This window comes from Cavia porcellus, unplaced genomic scaffold (assembly GCF_034190915.1).
Source record: "Cavia porcellus strain 051 isolate PalLab524CR breed Dunkin Hartley unplaced genomic scaffold, mCavPor4.1 scaffold_10, whole genome shotgun sequence".
Classification (NCBI taxonomy): Eukaryota; Metazoa; Chordata; class Mammalia; order Rodentia; family Caviidae; genus Cavia; species Cavia porcellus.
The window spans coordinates 61,557,295-61,580,103 of NW_026947493.1; the positions used below are offsets into that span (position 1 = coordinate 61,557,295).

General features: G+C 33.7%; 1 protein-coding gene across 1 annotated transcript in view; it reads left to right on the forward strand.

The window, feature by feature from the left end:
- The window catches only part of Cnbd1 (cyclic nucleotide binding domain containing 1), a 349,396-nt gene that overhangs the window by 233,033 nt on the left and 93,554 nt on the right, over positions 1 to 22,809 (forward strand). The gene's annotated exons all lie outside the window — the stretch shown is intronic.

A 22,809-nucleotide genomic window follows, 5' to 3' on the forward strand; every position in this document is an offset into this window, starting at 1 on the left:
TAAAACAGATACTTCACTGATTAAAAATCTATACAATAGATATAAATTCCCCATAATAAATGTGAAATTTATTCCACATAATAAAGATAGTATTCCACATAATAAATGTGGAATACTTTGATATTAATATTTTATCTTTGAAATGGCATTCTTATAAGAAAATAAATGTATAAAATAACCTGGACACTTATGAAAACATCTATCCAGGTACTTTACTCATTTTACATCAGATTATTTTTATTTGAGCTTTTGAGCTGTATGAGTTCATTATATATTTTAAATATTAATTCCCACCAGATACATGGCTTGAAAATATTTTCTGAATATGAAGTATAATTTTAATCTTCTTGAATTTGATTTGTGTTATGACTCAACATATAATCCTTCTTGGGGAATGAATAAACAGGAAATCTGGCTTTACGCGGCATGAGTTGAGGAGTTGTGGAGGTATACAGAGACGATCTCAACGTAATGTTGAAATGATAGGCCTTGAAGAAAAACTCACTTGTTTTAAGTAAATTTTAAGGTATGGAGCTTGAAAGCAATTTGGATGAATTTATTAGCAAGTAGCAATACCTTAAGAGAAAAACAAAGTAATTTATTTAATAAGCATTTATTGAGTACCTTCTAAATGCCCAACACTGTTCACAGGAGATACATTATATCTTTATTTTGCTTATAATGCAGTGAGGGTTAACAAACAATAGCAAAGCAGAGAATATATATTATATTGCAAGATGATAAATGTTACTAATTAAAAATAGTTATGACTCTTTTTAACAGTATAGGTTCATAATTCAGGTATAATTAGAAATACTCCAAGCAGTCTTACTGGGAACCTGGCATTTGAATAGAAATATTATGGAGGTGGGGAGCATGAAATGTAGATTTTTGGAGAAAGAGATCTTGAAGTACTGGTAATAGAAAATCCAAAAACAGAAAGTGGGAGTTTGCTTGGTGTGCTTGATATACAGTAAGAAGTCCAGCCTGACCAATTGGCATGAATAAAGAAAAAGCCATTGATGAGGTCAAAGAGCAACTTTGGCCTATTTTATAATTTTAACTATAATCCAAGAGCAAACTTGATTTATATTGCCTTGGCTATAGCACTGAAAAAGACAGTTAACAAGAAGAACATTTAGGGGGTGACTGTTTTAATTCAGGTGAATGATGAGGATTAGACCAAGTTTATAACAGTACAAGACTGAGAGGTAATTACATTTTTTGACCTTACATTCAAAGTATACCTGTAATATACAGGTTTACCCTAAAACATGAGAACATATCTAAGTCCCTCAGAGGTGTGTCCATGGCTGCTTCTCGGCTGAAAGTGGGGCTATTCAGGTGTTTCCAGCGCACTAAGAGCTGGTTGGTGTTGCCTGGCTGCTTTGTTGGCTATAGTATGGTGTTTCCAGAGTAGTCAGAGGGAAGGGAGGATGTTTGATTATTTCTTGGGGCCCTTTTCAGGGTCAGATTTGCAAATGAGATGGCTTGATGCTTTCCCTGGCTGTAGGAAAGTACTTGGAGCCTCTTGGCTTTTTCATGGGTTGGGTCAGTAAAGCTGCTGAGGGTTTCAAGGAATTCTCACTAAAGACCAAACTGTTGCTTCTGCAAATGTCTGAATCTCTTTTTCCCCTGAGAACTTTTGTCACTGTATCCACATCTGATTCCCAGCTGTGTCTCCTCAGGAGAATCTGGATACTTTACACGTCTTGCTGTTGTGTAGTAACGTCCTTTTCTCTGTATACTACGGTGATCTCAGGGCAGCGATGCTACAATACCACAATCCATCCTTTCTCTGCAAGGCCAGAGTGAACTTCCAGAAATGTAAATCTGATTAGTTATTCCTCTTCTTAATGAATTCCTTGGATAACTTTATCCTTGTTAACAACAAAATTCTTACAGGTGTACAATACCTTCAATGACTTCTCTTTCCCTACCATTTTAGGTTTAATGAGTATCATATGTCCATACTGCTATCTTTTGCTCCAACAGAGTTGGGTCCTTTCCTCAAGTGCTCCTTAACTCTATGACTCTGACTCTTTGGACATGTATTTCTATACTCCTAGAATGCTAATATCCTCCCCCACAGCAACTCATCTTTCACGTGTCAGTTTACACTGATGGAAAATACATTCTCATTGTTCACCAACCCCCACTAGGTTATTGTCTCCATTACTTGGCATAGCACACAGTACCCTATTTCTGTAAAACACACACACACACACACACACACACACACAGTATTTAACACCTGGCTTTCCTTCTGAATTCTAAATTGAGTGAAGCAAGTATCATATTTGTCTGTTTCTTGTTGCATGCTGATATTTAGGATCACGCTTGGACATTAACAATTGCTTAAAACTGTTCGATAAATAAATAAATAAAATGCACAGATCATTGAGGATATTTTTTATACTGACTTCAAAAATCTACAATGTTTAGAAAGCTTGAATCTGATACGTAGTTATTATATTCTCTTCAAAACACACACACACACACACACAAAATGCTGTAAGTGAACAGCGATTAGGAGTCAAATAAAATTTCTCATCAGTTCTTTCATAGAGAAATACATTAATTTTGTACTTTGGAAGCAGTTCTTTTAGCTGTTGAAGAACAAAGCTGCAGAAAACCATTGATAAAGTTTAGTATTAAACCTTTGAATACTTCAGAGATTCATGATTATCTTGGTTACTGCTGCTAATTGTGTTTTATAAATGAAGTTAAGGTGAACTTTGAAGTAGTTTCGTACTTATTTTACCCCTTTTGGTGAGGTAATTGTTAATCTTCAGTTCTTAGGACAGTTTGTGAAAGACACTAAGGAAGATGATTCTTCAGAAATTCTGAAAATTCTTAAGTGTGCATTAGAACAGCAAATATGTAGGCAAACTTGTCACATGCTTTTAGTTACTGAACTGGTTTTAATATTTTCTTCAATATTCTTATGAAATGAAAGGAAATATGCTGCTATAAGATTCTTACAGTGTTCTCTGTCACTTCCTCTTCCTTGAGACAAATCAATACAAAACAAAACAACTCTGCCCAGATATCTTACCCAAATACCAAAGGGAGACTTTTAAAAAATATTTTTAAAATTGAAAGTAGAGGTTTCTTTAAAAAAAAAAAAAAAAAAAAAACTGGAAAAGGAGAGTTAAAGTCGCTATCACTGATCTTCAGATTTCAACTGTGTGTAAGATTACCAAAGAGAACCCAATGCAACCTGTGCCTCTGATGTCTCCACACCATAAATGACCAAACTCAGTTCCTGGGAAAGCTGATAATGTTCCGCATTTGCCATATGAATTTGAATGTTCAAATAAAATCAATTGTTATTCTGTTCATTCATCTTTGACTGATTGGGCAATTCCAATGAGAAGTCAGACAGACGGCGATGTGCATATTAATGATTAATATTTCAAGTACACACTAGAATCCAGGAAAATAATTTTATAGGGGTTTGCTTTAAAACATTCAAGAAAATACACTTAGAAAAGTAACTTAGAAAAATAACAATATAACAATTTTAAGTAATTTTAAGTAATTTTATAACTGCCACAATTGCTGCTTATAAGAATATAAGCAGGTACAAGAAAATTTGTATGTTTATGCTTTAATTCAAAAGAACATTTTAGCTGGATTTTTCTGTCCTGCTAATCTATGGTTCATAGAGGATTTACTTAAAGGTTATATTACTGATAAGGCCCACAGATTTTAGTTTTGGAATTTCTGACGAAATCCATATGTCCCGCATGATAGCATTATCAAATGACAAGTGGTTTAAGTCCCTTGAGGATCCTGTGTAGTAGTGCAGGTAGATCACATGACCTAGGAGCATTTATAAACAAACATAACAAACGCTCTGTCTTCTGTCCCATCTAATGGCCTATGCTTTCATTTCTACCATTTCTTTTTAATACTAACTTGGAGTCAGTTGCTCTATGATCTCCCATTTGGACTCAATGTTATGTAACTATGTTTATTGCTTCATGATTTTTCCCTATATTTTTAACTTCAATTCAAAGCCTTGAGGTTTTAATCCAGCCTGATTATCACTCATATCTTCTTATTATTTCTTTTGGTTAATAAGCTAAAATTTAAACCACAGGTAGGTTTATTCTGAAGATAATGAAGCTTAAGCTTTTAAGCCTTTCGTTTAATTTGCTAGGGTCCCTTCAGAGTCTCTTGGAGAGGCCCTAGAAATATTTTCAGATGCACATAACTTTTTGTGAAACTTGGAAAAGTAAGATATTTTGTCCATAATTGTATGTTCTTCCTTTGCTTGTCAATCTCCTTTTATCACGCTTAATTTTCATTGTACCTACATTGGAGGGGCCTCAGGCATTTTGGGAATCCAACTGAGGGAAAGTTGACTTAGGTATATGATTTTGTAGTAATGTAGTTCCTGCTAGCTATGCTAGCATATGAATGACTCAGGAATAACCCTGCTTCAGGCTGGGAACTAACAGAGTCGTGGCAGAAAAACACATAGCCTATGGCAACCTGACACTAGGAATTTGTGAGTCCAGGAGTGACAGTGTCTGGAAATGTATGGAAAGGAACCTGCGATAGCTTTAGGACCTTATAGGAAAGAAATGTAGATAGAAATTTTCTAAACTTGACAATTTTAAAAATTTATGGGACAGTAATAATAATGAGGTGTGAAACTACAAAAGGAGATAAACTACAAATGCCACAAAAATCCAGGAAAATAAAAGTATAAAGGAGATATATAGGTTAATTAATGAAAGTGTGATAATATTTTTGTGGATTGCCTGAGGTTTTAAAATTTTCCAGCTACTAAATCTTCATATTTTTTATGCTTCTTCTCTTTCCAAATAAATATTTACATTTTACCATTTAAGTTATAAATTTTTGTTCTTTTAAAACTTTTATTAGTACATGAATATGATACATAATGACTACTTTCATTGTGGTTATTTGTTACATGTACATCATACATCTCTATTGTTTTTTTTTAATGTCCTTTTCCCTTTTCTCAACCTTCCCCCCATTCCTCCATTTCTTGATCCTCTTGCATTTCAGTAGGCTTATATATCTTCTTCTTAATCCATTATTTTTTTTTGCTATATACTTTATTTACACTTTGAATTTCTTACATGAGAGAAACCATATGATTCTTTCTAATTAATCATGTATCCAACAAAACCTGGAACCTGACCTTCTATCCTAACACACTTAGCCCCAGTAACTTAGAAGGACTGAAAATAACTGCCAGGATAGTATGATTTAGTGATGTGGCTCAGTGGAGGGGAACGTAGGCTCTGGACTTGGGTAATGCTTTGTGTAAAATCCTGGTGCACAGTTCATTATCCATGGGATCACTGGCAAGGTATCTGACATTCAAACCTCAATATTCCTATTTTAAGAGGATGAGATGAAAATAGAAAGTATAATCAGTTATGGCTATTTATAATTGCATAACATGAAATAAAATGTGTGGGCAACTAACTAATTAAATTGTACAGCATGCCTTGTTTAAAGGAACCTTGAACTTCCGATAATTTTAATTCAGGCCTATGGATTCCTCTTGTTCTTTAGGTAGTATGTGGACTAGGAAAAGAGATCCAATGTAGAAACTGATTTATCCTACAGTTATATAATGTACGCTTTGTAAGACTGAAGGTGAGCAAAGAGCCTGTGACTCTGTATGTGTACATGCTTTTGAAAACTATCGCACTTACCCAGTCTTTGTTGCAAAAGGATAAGATGAGAGCATTACTGAAATATTAAAATGGAAAGTGAGTAGTAATATTTCTACTTTTGGATCTTAATCTTAGAAACTTTTTCAGTTTATTTAAAAGAACAAAATATACTGACTTTAGCAAATTCTGCTTTCTAGGTCAGGAATTAAACATTCAGGGAAAACAAAGTAACAAGAAATGATAGGAAAAACATAAATTTCTCTTATAGACACTAGAGAACCTTTAAGTTTATCAGCATATGAGAGAGAGAGAGAGAGAGAGAGAGAGAGAGATCATGCAATGCTATTTATTTGTTTATGATTGACCAATATGAAAAGAAAGTGTGAACTCCACTGTCTTGATATGTTTGATGCCATATTATACAAAGTTATATTCAAATATTTCAAGGAAAGAGACACTATGGTAACTACTATTAGTCTGGTTATCTTATGGTGAAGCACTAGGTTGTGGAAATTGTCATGCTTTGACCTGTATTGTTATGTTGTTATGTCCTCTTTTATCTCAATCTCCCCCTTTTACATAAAAAAATTATTTATTTTTTATTATTTTAATTAAGAGAAAAAATTAAAAAATTAGCAGTATATATTATAGTAACTTTTTTGATTTCCTATTAACTTGATTTGAAGCCCTGTATTACTCCCACTATCTTGTTTTGACTGTTTTTACTCTGTTCCATTCTGTTTGATAGTATCAAGTTTGAGGGTATATGCAACTTCTTTGAAGGCAGTAAGATTCACTACGATGCCTATTCTGGTTTGACTATTATCTTCTTTTGAAGTCCTGTAATGTTTGCAATGTTTAGGTTTTATTGTTCTTGTTCTGTACTGTTTTGTTCAATTTTATTATACCTAATGATATAGGCAATTCTTTTTAAGGAAGCAAGAGACATTATGGTAACCATTGTTGATAACCTTGTATTTTGTTTTTACATCATGTGCTATGTCTATCCTTTGTTTTCACTGTTTGCTTTGTTTTGTCACATTTGGTTTAGAATAAGAGAATACTTCCAAAAAAAGTAATAAGAACTATGGGAGTACTAAAACCCAAAATGCGTAAATTTTGTAAAAAAGAGAGGGAAAAAAAGTGCTCTAAAGGATACAACTGCAAGTGTGTTTAGGTGTGTTAAGATAGATGACCATATTACTAAGTTTTTGTTGGGTCATTGAACACAACTGTTTGCAGTCTGTTTGAATGTCCCTTTTGTATGCTTTAATCCTGTAACTTGAACAACTATTTCTAAGATGACAATATGTAATCTATTAGCTAGTGATTTCTTACCATTTTGTTTTGAATTCTGTATTACTTGTACCCTTATACTGTTTTTTTTTCCTTTAAATAAAAAAAAGGGGGGGGCTGGGGATTTAGCTCAGTGGCATAAGCGCCTGCCTTACAAGCAGGCAGTCGTGAATTCGATCCCTGGTAGCGATAAAAAAAACCCCGAAAAACACAAAAACAAACAAAAAAAAAGGTGTGAACTCAAAGAGCAGGAGTCTCACAACAAGCTAACAATTGAGATTTTATATATATATATATATATATATATATATATATATATATATATATATATCTCCCAAAACCTGTGCCTCTTTTATTTACTATTTAATTGTTTTTTATTAGAAAAAATTGACCTCTCTGTAACCTCTTCTCATAATTGCTAGATAGTATAAACTTAGTCTTCCTTTAATTTGACAGCTCTTTAGCTATAAGAATCAACTTTGTCCAAAAATATCTTCATTTTGCAATTAAAACTTGATTGCTTTATGACAGGACCTAGAGAGATATTTTCTTTGACATGTACAAGTTATTGAGAATTAAAAATAACCGATACTTCTGAAGTTTATTTCTATAGAACTTCACAGGCCTCTAGCAATTTTCCATGAATAAGGTCTTTCTTGCAATCAGATTACTCCTTTTGTTTATATTTATAGTTTTCTCCTATTTGTCTACAACAAAACAGCAAAGGATTCTTAACAAAATTTCTAGCAACCCATTAGATACTTCTTCAAACAAAACAGTTTAGATGTCTTAAATTAAGTATAAATAAAATATAGAGAATGTGTAACACTTTTTCCAAGCTCTGTCCAGCAATTTAAATGATAGTTTAATACAGACGTTTACGACCCTTGTGGCATAGATTTTATGAAAAACAAAGCAATTTGCTCACAAATTGCAGAGGACTGTAGTTCTGAGATGATTATAGTACATTAATTTTATTTTCATACACTTTATTCATATAATACATTGTAATACATGCAATAAACAATTGCATGACTCATCACAATGTAAAATTCCTGAGCTTGTTCTCCTGGCCATCAGCTAGTGCTCTCTGGGTATGACTGAGGACTGTCACACCCAAGATATGTTGCTTATCTCCAGTGTTCTCTGTAATCCCATTTTTGTTGCTGTCACTGAATCAAATCCTACACTGTGATATGATGTTAAAAATAGTAAAAGGCTTTTGTGACGGTCTCAGCGTATTTGAATTTGACTTTACTCTTGAACGCATTGAAATTTAAAGTTATCTTAAACATACTTTTAAGGTCACCATAATTTGCAATCTCAATTAGTTAATTCTCTATCCAGGGACAAAACCAATTCATCTTGCTTATTCAAATATGAGTCTTGGATCTATTCCTTCCCACTTTGGGAATACTTTATGTTTAGGAAGGAATGTTCAAACTCTGCTGAAAGCTGAGATAGGCTACCATGCACTGTCTGGGAGAAAGAAATCCCTGGCTAAGTCTCCCAAAATCTCTGTTGATATCCAAAACATATCAGAAATTCTAATGTTCACTCATTATCCTCATAATTTCAATTTGACTTTGAATGCAGCCACTTTGTCTGATAACACGAACACTGTAGTTCTCCCCTGAAGTAACAGATTGAGTTCATTGAGCAGATTGAATAACTCATGCAATTAAGCAGGTTTTGCAGCCTATTTTATATCACTGAACTGTGATATCAGTGATATAAAAGTGTTTTCTAAAAGAGATCTGTGCAACAGCTCTTATAACTGCATTCAGAAAGCCATCATACTTCTATGTATAATGGAAGACTTATGTCCTCCTCATAGAACTGTGCAAACAGACATGAGTGAAGGGCATGTACTTCCATGTAGTTGATAGTTTTATTTATATTCTATAAAATATTAAATTAAGGTGACATATGTTGGCTAGGTTGCATTTCTACACCACTGTGAACCTATTTGTGAAGCCAGAAAGTTGCCCAGTCATGCTATGCACTCTGTCTGTGCATATACCACACAAAATGGCCAGATCATCTTCCTGATAAGTATTTATTCAAAGATTGAACAGTTTTGTAGCTATGATATAGGAGGGCAACAAAAGTGTGTATCATATATCCTTATGCATATCCTGCTGGAAACTATATTGCACAAAAACAAGCATTGTTGCCATGTGGCCAACATTGGTAGAATCATCAACCTGGATTTCATGCCACAGTAACTCATTAATCTTCCCTAAAAGTTTTGCATCTGTGTCATTTGTTAGTCCATCAATCTATGGAGATATGTTGCTTTCTTAAAATGAAATATTATCTATCATTTGTACTGTAGCCACCCCTCAAAGTTCATAGAAATAGCCTTTGCAGAAATCAGGATCAACTCTTCATGGAGAGTAAAGGGTTTCTTAGCTTTGCAATGCAGTTGACCACTATGAATGATGTTATCTGTGCAGACACATTCAATGATGTGATGGTTTTCAATGATTTGCTTTTCATGTTTTTTTTTCTTTATAAAATCTCCAAAGGCTAATCTTTTAATCCAGGATGCTAGGTTTTCATGAGGCTAAATAGTTTTGAAAGTTGTGTGGTTTTATTGAATAATTATATAAAAAGGGTTGCCATATATAAAAGGTAGATTTGGAAAATGTAAAACGCTTTCAGCAATGAAATCAGAATTTAAGTAGGACTGTAGTTTCTGGTGGCTGTTTTAGGATCTTCTCTCTTAACACTGGGGTTTTCCTCCATTTTCAAAAATGCTGTCTAGTGACAGTTGTGACTTATTCATTTTGGCTAGTGTTAGCTTGTAGTCTTATCAAAACAGTGACTGAGAAAAGTGCACAACGTAGAAAATAGGTGCATATGAGAGTAGTAAATAAAATAACCAGTGGGCCCCATGGGACTAAATTAATTGTCAGGTACTGACTTAAAGCCCGTTACAAGATGTGACTTCATTGTCACTTGTCATTCACTCATAGAGCTTCGATTATGAGTCTGCAAGTGACTGATGTACTTTGGTCTGTGTAAAATCAACCTTCTCTGCTAATGTTAATCTGTATTTTCAGCCATGCACCAGCACTAAATCACCATCTCAGTCAAAAGATTCCCATAAGGAGTGTGAGCACACAACCTTATCCTTCACATATACAGTTCACGGTGGGGTTTGTAGTCCTATGTGAGCCTAATGCTGCTACTAAGCTAACAGGAGACAGAGCTAGGGTCATAATATAAGTGATAGGAAGAGGATGCAAATACAGATGAAACTTTCTTTTGTCACTTTGCTACTCACCTTGTGTTTTGTGACCGAGTTACTACTGGACCATTGACCAACACTATCCATGATCCTAGGACTGTGAAACTCTGGTTTAACAGATTGAAAAAAACAAGTGATTATGATTATTTCATGTAAAATCTTACATATAGTTTTCTTGTTCTGAAATTAAAGGAAATGAGATGATAAAAGTGACTGATGAGGTAAATTGACTCTTTAAAACAATTAGTTAAAAGAAGCAATTTTTATGAAGGCAGTGATTTCTAAATCATTAAATTAAATTCATAAAAATTGAAATCTGAAGTGAACATTTTAATTCTGGGAAAAAAAGATCATTAAGAATCACTAATCTTGCCCCTAGGATATTTTTTCTGATATATTATATTTATGTAACTTTATACCTAATAATGTAATACATCACCAAGATTGCACATTTCTATTTCTACACTGAATTCTGCATTATGTGGCTGACATATGTAATAAACTAAACAATATCCCTAAGGAAATTTAACACTAACAATTTATTAATGAGTACCTATTTTTGATATTTTGACTAACACTATCATGTGCATTTTTATGCATTTATTATTTTGACTCTGTTTCAGATGAAAAAATTGTATGCTTTTTCAATTTCACTAATTTTTCCTGAGAGTGTGAAATGATTCTACTTCAAATTAAGTTTTGTGTGCATGTGTCCATGCATAAATGTGTGTAACTGTTAGAAATGTGATTTGCTTCTCAGTTTTTTATCATTTCAATTTCTTTTTATCATTATTAGCCATGTGTCCTTGAAGAAATTGACCTCTTTGGCCCAGTTTAATGTTGCTTGTTATAGTGTAATGCATCACTGCTTTCTCACTATCCTTGTACCTGAGTGTTCTTGATTTACTATTGTTTTATTGGAAAAGATCCTACCTTGATTTAATGGTTTTGTTTATCTGTGCTCTGATATAAACTGTTTATGTTTCTTCAGTAAAATTTTCAGCACATACAGACCAATTGCACTTCTACCCCTGCCAGAAGGACACATCCAATCCCCTTACATGCTTATACCCCTGTCAGGGAGAATTTTGAGTGGAATAATTCTAAAAGCCATATAAATCAGCTAGTAAAGGAAGCTAAATGTTGTGTATCCTCAATATTTCAATTAAACAGATACTGTTTATATCAGAAAACACGTAATATTGTTAAGAGATAAGTGCAAGGATATTTTAATTTTCCTGTTCAGCTTAATAGATCGTGCATAAAAGGATTTGATCAGTTTCAGAAAAATGCAGAAGCTCTATTTTCTTTGACCATCTGAACAAATTTTAGTAAATCAACATTAGGTGTATGAAATTAGTATTAGAAGCCCTAATCAATTTTTCCCTGTCTTAAAATATGCTCACTGAAGCAGTCATAGTCTTTCTAATCAGCAAGGAGCATGAAAACTTATCTGGGAGTGACAAGTCAAGACATTTTTTCAAAGTTTACAAAACCCAATTCAAGAATATCTATAGTGGCCCCTGCCACTGGAGGTGCTGCTTCCAGTCGACAGCCAGCATCGGCACAAAAAAACAGCAGATCTGCCTCTGCCTGCTGGACACCACCACCAAAAAGCTTGCTGTCAGTGGGTAGCCAGCAGGAGCAGTGACACACAGCCACTTAAAACTATATGTACCTGTAGGCTAACCCTTGCTTCCTTAGGACAACTATCACACACCAGGATAATCAGAGAAATACACTCACTCCTGTGTGTCTGCCACCACAATGGGAGTTTCAATGTAGACATGCAGGCTGAGAGAAGCAGCTGCACCACCACTCATTTGTGGACACTGGGAAAGCCCCAGGTCTGGAGAAGCCTGCCCCATGTCCTGCTACTTTCTTGTAAACCTGGGTCAGAGGAACCCAGGTGTCCGTCCCATTCCCCTACACTGAAGAGGGGCTGCCAACATGGGAAGTATCTGGGGATCTACAACCAGCTTGTTGTGAGGAACCAAGGAGAATGTCAAGATGAAGGAGCAAAAGGAAAACTCAAATCTCTAGCCCACACAGAACAAATCTGGGATATACAGTCATGGAGTAAAATGGAACTCACACACGTGAAATCTCTGAGAGGATAGCAACTGAAGTAAGGAAACAAATTCAAGAGATTGTAAAAGCAGTCAAATCAGAAATAATGTCTCAAGTTAAAGGAGAAATCACAGGCATAATGAAAGAATTGCTCTGCATATATAAAGAAGACACAGATTAAAAAGAAGAGTGTAGGAAAATGGCAGAAACCTTGAATGAGCAATATAGAAAGGAATTAAAAAGCATGAAGCAGAGCAAAGAGATATCCAGGAAATTAAAAAGTCAATTGAAAGTTGGAAAAATTGCTTGAAAGAGACTGAAGATTGACTTTCAGTCCTTGAAGACAGGATTGCAGCTAGTGATCCTGAAAGGAAAGATCTCTTGAAAGCAACAAGGAGCCAGGAAATAACAATTTAATGACTGTAAGATGATGCAAAGAACCATAACTTACGAGTGACAGGTATTAGTAAAGAGGCAGGGGGTCAACACAAAGGAAATAAAAAAGCTATTTACAGAAGTAATAGCAGAAAACTTCCCAAAATGAGAAAAGGATCTGGTATGCAGATAAATGGGTCAAATAGCACTCCAGCTAGCCATAACCAAAGTAAATCTATAGCCAGACATATAAAGGTCAAGATCTCAGAAATTCTGCCCAAGAACTGAAAATTAAAAGGTGTTAAAGAAAAGAAACAGATCACCTAAAAAAGGAAAAGCCTTAAGAACTACAGTAACACAAACAATCAAGTCAAGAAGTTTGTAGTGCTTCAAATCCTGAAAGAGAACAGCTTGCAATCTGGATTGATGTACCCTACAAAACTATCTTTCAGATTGATGAAAAAATAAGATGCTGTCACAATAAAGAACAACTAAAGGAATTCATGACCACCATACCAACCCTAAAGAGAGTGCTGAAGGATATCATAGAGAGAGATAAAGATGACCATGGTTCCAGGAACAGCAACAGAGGAGGACTGCCAAAGCAAGACAGCAACTGAATGAAGGGGGAAAGTAGAGGGCCAACAATACGAGGACAGCATGGCAGAGACAAAGCAATGTGTGCCATTTGTAACCATTAATGTAGATGGCCTCAGGTTAGCAATAAAAAGAAACACAGGGAGAGTGGATCAAGAAACAAGATCCATTGATATATTGTATACAAGAAACACATCTAATTGGAAGGGAAATTCATAGACTCTTAAAATCAAAGGAGAAAAAACAATTGTTCCATATGACAGGAGACAAAAAAAAAGTAAGTGTAACTTGCCTATCAAATCATAGAATGGATAAGAAAAATATACTATTTTCATACAATGCAAAGCTATCCAGATATAAGGTAGGATAATCTCGAGGCTTTTGTAGGTAAATGGATGCAACTGGAGATCATGTTCATGGGCAAAACAGTTTGAACTCATATGCATGAACCCTAGCATAAAAAAATTGAAAGAGTTAGCGGGATCCAAAAAATACAATAGATACTATAAAAGTGATAGGGATGCAACACCAAGGAAGGGAAGGTGGTAACCACTGTATTTCTTATTGTCTTGCCATGAACTCATGTATTATTTACATAATTTTGGTTTTGTTATGTCTTGTTATGTTAGATTTTACTGTGTTTGATAGTATAGGAAGCTGTTTTGAACATAATGGGATGTATTATGGTAATCATGGTTGGTTTCCTATTATCTTGTTTTAAAGTCATAATGTTTTCATTTGTTTGTTTAATTGGTTTTATTCTGTTTTGTTTTGTTTGATTTTATTATGTGTGATGGTATGAACAGCCTTTTTGAAGAAAACAAGAAATTATGGTAGCCACTGATGATTTTCTATCCTCTTGTTTTGAAGTCCTATAGTGTTTTTATTCTTTTATTTTGATTGGTTTTATTTGATTTTATTATGGGTAATAGTATGGAACACTCTTCTGAAGAAAATGAAACATTATAGTAATCATTGTTCACTTCCGTTATCTGGTTTTGAAGTCCCGTAATACTTTCATTCTTTTGATTGGTTTTATACTATTTTGTTATGTTTGATATTATTGTGTGTGAGCTTGTAAATAACTGTTTTGAAGAAAACAAGATACATTATGGTAGCCACTGTTAATTTCCTGTTGTCTTGTTTCGAAGTCCTGTGTTGCCTACATAGTTCTGTTCTTATTTGTTTTGTTTTGTTCTTTAAAAAAAGAAAGAACACTTACAGTGAGAAACAGTGAAGAATTCAGAGGATGCTAGTGTTGATGTCAAAGGCTAAGCCGGATATTTACCATTTGTTTGATGTCATCATTCATAGACACTGGCCATAGGTCTATTTGCTATGGGACTCAGAGTCTACACTTCAGACAATCATTTGGGAGAGAATGGTTCAGGAATAAAAGTCCCAAAATATACTTTCATACAGAATTTTCAGAAATACTTGTAATACACTAATATTTTACATTTTTCCATTAGCTAGAAATAAATGAAAAGTTATTTCAATGAAAATATGAAGGAAATGACCTTTTTAACACAACATTGCATATAGTTTAATAATTAATGATAATGATAATGTTATAATTATTAAAGAAATGACTCCTGCTAATAAATTTTGCAATTATACATTTGAAGCATTCTTAATCTATGAATATTTGTTAATCTTTTTTCTTTGATATTTTTGTGTATTAAAGTCAAGAAGTAGTGTGAGGAAGAATGACTATGTTGTATGATAAAAGACATTCTTGCCATAAGAGAAAAGAAGAAACTGAGCAAAATGAGAGCTAAGTAGACAAAAGAAACTAAAGGCAATATTCTGGATCTGAATATCTTTATTTATCATTTTGATGATCACATGTGATGTGATCATGATGTGATGATGAACACAGGAATATATTGGAATCTATGGGTTTTGGGGGAATTTCAGAACTGTTGCATGGTGCCCATTTGTTTAAATGTAGCCTGAGAAATCCTTAAAATCAGTGTCAGAGGAAGCAGCACAAGCAAAGGAGACATGGTGGTTATAGGAGGATAATGAGAGGTTAAACCAGAGGTACAACTCCTTTGGTGTCTTCCAGACCAAAAATGGTATTTTGGATATTTGAAAGTTCTTGGCTATTCATGTAGAATGAAACTGGAAAATAGGGATTACCTACAATGAGGATTTCCAGAGCTTAAGTTGGCTGTATGAAATGATATTTTGCAGTTTTGAGTAAACTACTTGTTATGTAAATAAAAAGTTCATTTATTTATGAAAATGCTGAAGAATTAAAATTTTGATTAACTTCTGAGTCTTTACACATTATTTATTTTAATGTATTCTATGGTTCAGTAGTGTTTCTTTCAACAAATATTTTGATTTTTCTACTACCAGTGGTTGTGCGTCACTAGTCCCTTCTCACTGTGTGCTTGAAATATCTGTTGGCCTTTGAGCTTTTGGGAGAAACTGTGGCTACTGCTTGAGAGAAGGCAAAACTTTCAGAATGGTTTCAGGAAGACATTTGTAAAATACTGGAAAACTTGTCTAAATAAAATTTTTCGGATTTCCACAAATTAATCACATACTTGCAACAACATGAGAAGCATTTATTCAAGAGAGACGAATAGTAACAGAAACAGCTAATAAGAAGAGTAAGATTTTTGGCTTGTAATTTAAATTTATTTACCCTTTTTTTAAGGGGGAGGGTACTGAGAATAGAACTCACAATCTTGCACTTGCCACACAAGTGCTTGTGCCAGTGAGCTAAGTCCCTGACCCTGAATTTACTTACCTTAATACTCCTTGCCTCAATTCTGTGATAGCTTGAACCACAGCACCTGTGAAAACTGCTGGTCTCACAGCCTGTGGAGGTGGCAGCCTGGCAGAAAGTTGCTCCATAACCTCAGTCCTGGAGCTTGAGCATCACGTTCCTCCTCTGACAGCTGCCTCCAGCTGTGCTGTTCACGGGTAATTTTGTTATTTGGCCTTGGGGACAAGCAGAAAGCTGCTATAATTTTCAAGAAAAATTATGAGACATGCGAAGAGACAACAAACAATGCTTTGTACATCAGAAATAAAGCAATTAAAAATGTCTCCAGGGAAAAAATGTTGTACTTAGCAGACAAAGATTTTAAATAAACTATTATGAATAAGTTCAATTAAATACAGGAAACAACACCCAAAGAATTACAAAAAAGCATGATAACATAGCTCTCCTAACAGCAAAAGTTGAAACAGTCATTGATTCAAGATATTTAAGAAAATCTCTGACCACTTATTAGAAGATTACTAAGCCCAATGATCAGAGTTGGATGGTTACACAATATGAAGAGTATAAAAATCACAGAATTAAAGGAATATGTGATGCCATGATAATACAGAATATGAATGAAGAGATAAAAACAACCAAAAACATAAGACTGCTAAATATACTGGAATTTAAAAGTGCAGTAGTGAAGATAAAGTATATGTGCAGCAGAAGTGAGCATCAGTAGGGAAAATTTAGAAAAAAATATAGTGAAGTAGGTTCAACAAGTAGGACTGTCTGGAAACATCTTGATGATATTATTCCTACCAGTTTAGTAGGGCATGTAAACAGGTAGAAAAGAAATTAAAAAGAAAGACTAAAAATGCATACAGAGCCCCAGAGAGCAGTGGAACATCACCAAATTTGCTAGATAAGCATAATGGTAGTTCCAAGAGAAGAGGAAAGAGAAGAGTGTAAAGATCATTTAAAGAATGGAAAGCACAAACCTTCCAAAATTAATAGAAAATGTTATTCTACTCATCAAGGAAATTCAATGAGCTCCAAATATAAGTATTAAGGGTGCCACAAATAAAAACACCATTATTAAATTTGCAAATGTATATCATAAATTTTAAAGCAGTAAGGAAACAATTCCTACCTAGAAAGGAATACTCGGAAAAGAATGAAATGATTTCTCATATTTTCAACTGCAGAAAGAATGGGAATAGAGACTAGGATATGAAAAGACAGATACATTAATTCTTGGCAATGGACAATATGGATAAAATAGTATGATTAAGGAAATCTGTAAGACTCAAAATACTAAAATGTGGAAATGAAAGAGGATACATCTTTACTGGCTATGAAGAAATAAAATTTTATAAGTGAACCTTTTGAAGTACTATATGCCAAGAATAATGTTCTTTAGAATAAAGCACAGTTTCCTGGTTAAAAATTTCAGTATTGATTCAAGAAAAAATTGTACAGACTTTTTAAAAAGTTTAACTATTAATTAGTAACTTTTCATAAAATTCTAGTACTGATAGTTTCACTGATAATTTCGGTAAATCTTTTAAAGAACTGATAATACCCCTTTATAAGATCTACCAAAATACAGATGGAGGTAAAAATGTTTCTGAACACATTTTATAATGCAGGTATTATCCTGATACTAAGACAGAGAAAGGTATTTCAAGGAAACAGAGCCACAAATCAATATGTCCATGTTAGTCACTTTTTACTCGTTGCTGAGACAAAATACCTGAAGCCCAAGTTGGGAAAGGAAAGGTTTATTTCTTACAGTTTTTGGAGGTTTCAGTCCACACTCAGTTGGCTCCAAGACAGGCAGGCATGGCTGGGTGCAGTCATGGTGGCTGCAAACAGCAAGCAGGATCCAGCAAAAAGCAAGACACACCTTCTTCCTGCCATTACATCACATCCTGGCTCCACCCCTATGTGGGTGGAACACTAACACCATCAATCCAAGCATTAGACAATGAACCATTGACAATGCACAATGCAAACTCATGAGGCCTGCAAACTCATGGGGGCCACAGACATAAACCATGACAATGTCTTATAAATACAGAAGCAGATATTCTCTAAAAAATTGTACCAAGTTAGATCAAGCAACACATATAAATTATTATCCACCATGACTGAAAGGAATATATCCCAGCAACAGAAGGTTGGTATAACAACAATGATAAATGCGTGTAATGTACCATTCTATAAATAAAGGGTAAAGACCACTTTATTATCTCAATAAACATGGAAAACTAATTATTTGACAATATCTAGCATTCATTCATTATAAAAGGGAGTATTCACCATAACAAGAATAAAAAGGAACTTTCTTAATCTGATAAAGAAAGAAGGAAAATTCATGACTAATTTTCTTACCTAGAAGCTCTACTATAATGGTGAAGGGAGGTTTCTATATTTCTATATTAGATATCCTTTTCTTTTTCTGGTCTTAAGATAAAACCATTCACTGTTTCACGATGGTATCTGGTCTTCATTGATTTCTCTTTATCAGATTAAGGAAGTTCCTTTCTATATTCTTGTTATGGTGAATGCTCCCTTCTATAATGAATATAGTAGATTCGATGTTAAACAAATCTAGCACAGTTGTAGGATAAAGCTCAACGTACAAATGTCAAATCTATGCACTAGAGATGAAAATTCAAAATGCAGTTTAGCATACTCTCAAAACATTGGAAATAAATTTAAGAAAATTGAATTATTTATACACTACAAACTATAAAACATTTTTAATGTAAAGATCTAAGTAGAATTAAAAAATCTCTTTCATAAAGTGAAAGATCTAGTGTTAGCAATAAAAATCTACCTTAGTCTTATCTATAGAAATCTAGCTTTAAAAATTCAAGATAGACACCATATTAAAATATAATGGTAAAATTTTGATTAGACAAATGTGATAAAAATTTGTGTAACAAATACATAGCTCATAAAATGGAACTGAAGAAAATATACCATAATGAATGAAAACAGACTTAAGTACTGGTAAAGCAATGACTATTTTCAAATAATATAAGTTCCAATTATCTTGTAATTGATAGAGTTCTGAGAAGTAATACAGAAATCTTTAATTGTAGTTGAAGTATTAACCCAGACCACTCAAAAATGTATAAACCAAATAGATGCACTAAAAATTATAAAAGACCAGAATGATGAATTCTTAGTTATAGCATAAGATAGAAGTTAATAAAACTCTCTTGGAATTCAGGAAGTTCAGGGATCTGAGAGCTAATATGTAAGACAATTACACTAGATCAAGATGTACTTTCAGATACATTTGCTATGCTGGATTGCAATAACTTTTTCCCTCCTTTCTCTTTCTATTGTCTGTCTTTAGTTTGAGGCTTTATATTTTGTATTTCTTATTTATCACAAATAACTTAATGTTTAGGCTTGTATGTGTGATATTCAGCTGTTAATATCATGGTCTCAGAGGAGCATCCAAAGAGAACAAATGACTTGTTCTCTTTATTGGAGAGTTGATTGAATCGTGTATAAGTACAATTTCTTTATCCATTTATTTGTTGATAGAAATGTAGGCTGCTTTGAAGATTTAGATATGAACTGTGCTGCTACAAATATGGGTATGCCTACCTTATGTAATGTGATGCCTTTAACTCTTTCAGGGAGATACTTAGAAGGGAAATAGCTGGATGAAATAGAGTTTTTCTTTTTATTTTTTGATGAATCTATATACTGGTTTCCATAGTTGTACCAGTTTACCACCTATAATGTAGAAGTGCTTTTTTCCCCATGGCCTCTCCAGCACTTGTTATTATTTGATTTTTAGATGATACCCATGCTTTCTGGAGTGAGATGGAATCTCATTGTTTTAATTTTTATTTCTCAAATGACCAATGATGTTGAACATTTTTTCATGCATTTATTGATTATCTGTCCTGAGGAGTATCTATTAATTTCAAATGCCTATTTTTGATTGGGTCTTAAAGTTTTAGGGGTCTAGTTTTTTGAGTAACTTGAATGTTTAATCTTTTTCTACTTAATAAAATATTTAAAATACCTGCAATGTGCTAACTCATGCATTATTTCTGTGTCTATTCAGTTCTCATTGGCTAGTTCTCATTTGCAGTCACATGACTGCAAAGGTGCCTTGGAAATGTATTCCAGCCTAATGTCTAGAAATAAGAATTGTTTTTTGGATAACTAGAATCTTTTCACAAGTAGACCTTTTTGGTGGTTAGCAGCTATCATTTCATTCTCTCATTAAAGGACACAACTGAAAGTTTCTTCCATTACTGTACCTCAAAGTTGAGGATATTCAATGACATTTTCTCTTCTCCATCAGAAATAAACAGGGTTATTTCTGGTTGAGTAGCATAAAAACCTGAGATATCTTTTTGTGTTGCTGTCTTGTTACACAGTGCACAGACTATCTAGCTTTAAAAACTCTTTCAGAAAAGAGGAAATGGGAATACATTGAAATCATTCAATTATAGCAACAAAGTTATTTTGGGGGGACCCTATAAAATCTTCCACCCTAACAGTAACGGAATTTATTACCATTTGGATTTATTTATTTATTTATTTGGTACTGAGAATTGAACTCACCACCTCAAGCTTTCCAGGCAGGTACAGTGCCACTGAGCTCTATCGCTGGCCCTACCATTATGATTTTTAATAGTAATAATAGTACCTAGTAGTTCAGTACATATTTACAGTACTTGATGTTAATATTCTTTGTGTGAAAGCTGGTACATGTATGTAATGCATCTTAGTTTCTTTTTATTTATTCTTTTTGTCTAGGTTGGGGGTAAAATGTCAGTGCCTCTGGTATCTAGAGCAAAGTCACTGCTTTTCATGAGTTTTACGCATTAGTGTACGCAGCTTGCGCAGCTGATACACAAAGTGAATTTACCTTGCTTTGAGATAATGTAGACACTTTCCCTCTTCTTCCCCATGTAACCACCAAGGCATGATGTTCTGCTAAAGGTTAGATGTTCTTCCTGTTCCAGATCTTAACGTCCCCTTAGAGTCTCTGTGAAGACCTCCTGTGATCACTGTATAAATAAATGCTCTGCAGTTGCTGGCTAGTCATTTCTCCCATCATGAGGGGGACTCCACCTGGCCTCAGCTTCTTGTATCCCGTCTCTTGTCTTCTTTTCATCCTCTACAGTCCTCCCTCTCAGGTTCCAGGAGCTGCTCTGGATGTCACAGCTCTCCTTCCACTCTCCCTCAGTCCCTGATCCCCTTCCCTTTGGGAACTTAGATCATGAGTGTTTTATTGAGGAGAAGACCTTTTGGCTCCCCTGTATGTGAAGTTTTCTCTTGCTTTTTATTCTAAAGGGCAAAGCTAACAGGAACATGGAAGATTATGTTTTCTTTGAAAGGTAGGAAATGTTACGTGATTTCTTTTGCTTTGAAAATTCAATCAGTTAAAATTTTATTGGCCATAGCATGTAACTTATACCATGTCCATGGTATAAATCCTTCAAAGGCATAAGAAATTCCTGTCAAATTTGTCTCTAGTGTCTTTAACAAGCCAGTCACTAAATCCTGGGTTACATCTAAGGATTATTAAGTCTTTGTTTATTTCCCTGCTTCCTCTCCCTGTGTCTTCCTCTCTTTGATGGAGGCTACCAACAGGTCTTCAGAAACAATAGGCTTGGAAGGAAAGGCACAACTTTTCATTAGGCCTTGTCATAGGGTAAATATCTCTATTTAACTGAGAAGACTTAATACATCCTCTCTAGTGAAGTCTTCTTTTTAAAATCTTTCTCACTACATGAGGTCAAAACGCCTGTGGCTTTTAATACTCTGCTCAACGTTTATGGATCCTTTCTATTCCCTTTCATTTCTGCTTGAAAACATCAAATTTATTAACTTAATATATTGCTACAAATAACCAATCTCAAAATAAACAGCATTCTGCCTCTTTAGTGCATGAGTTGTTTTCCAGAAACTGATCTGCCTTCCATGTGATTATATGATGAAAAAAAAGTCTCATGACCAAAAAATCAATTTTTTTAAGTTTATGATATTTTCTGGTCACCCCTGGTGACATTTTTGGTAGGAAATCAATGACACACACTTTGTGTTTTAGATATAACTAAATACCATTTTGAATATTCATTCTTTATTAATGAATATGAAGTATGCACTTTTAAACAATGTTAAGTAGTTAGCCAATTTTCTTAAGATTATTTTTCACTATAAACTAATGCTTTTTGAACTTTTTACTTTTGCTAAAATTTACAACAAAATTCAATTTGTATGATCATACAAAAAGCACATTCACAAATATACCAAATAGGACATGCCTAAATCAAGATGTAACTGGAAAAATCATACATGTAATATAATCACTCTAAAATTCCTTTGTATTGATAAGCCGATTTTTTTACAGTAGATTTGAGAAATTTGTTTGACAAATGCTGAATATTTAGCAATGGTGTTTAAAACAGATAGTCATTTGAGAACTAAATATTAACATGATTTTTGTATCTTGCTTAAGATTTACATTTATTAAATATTAATAATGAAAGTAAATAAGTAATATTCACTGTATGATAATTTTTATTTAATATTGCATATCCATTGTTTTACTTCAATTTGTATTGTGTCACTTGCTTCTTTATTAGATCTATCTTTAATACTTAAGTGCTTTTAACAATCAAGCATGAACAGTAAGAATAACATTTATATTTTGTATTTAATGTCTAAAAATGTTGTTAAATTGACATTAATAAAGATACAATCTTACAATTAAATAGCACTGAGTTTTACTTTTTAAATAGACAATGGCATTATGTAACTTTCAAAGGTTCAAT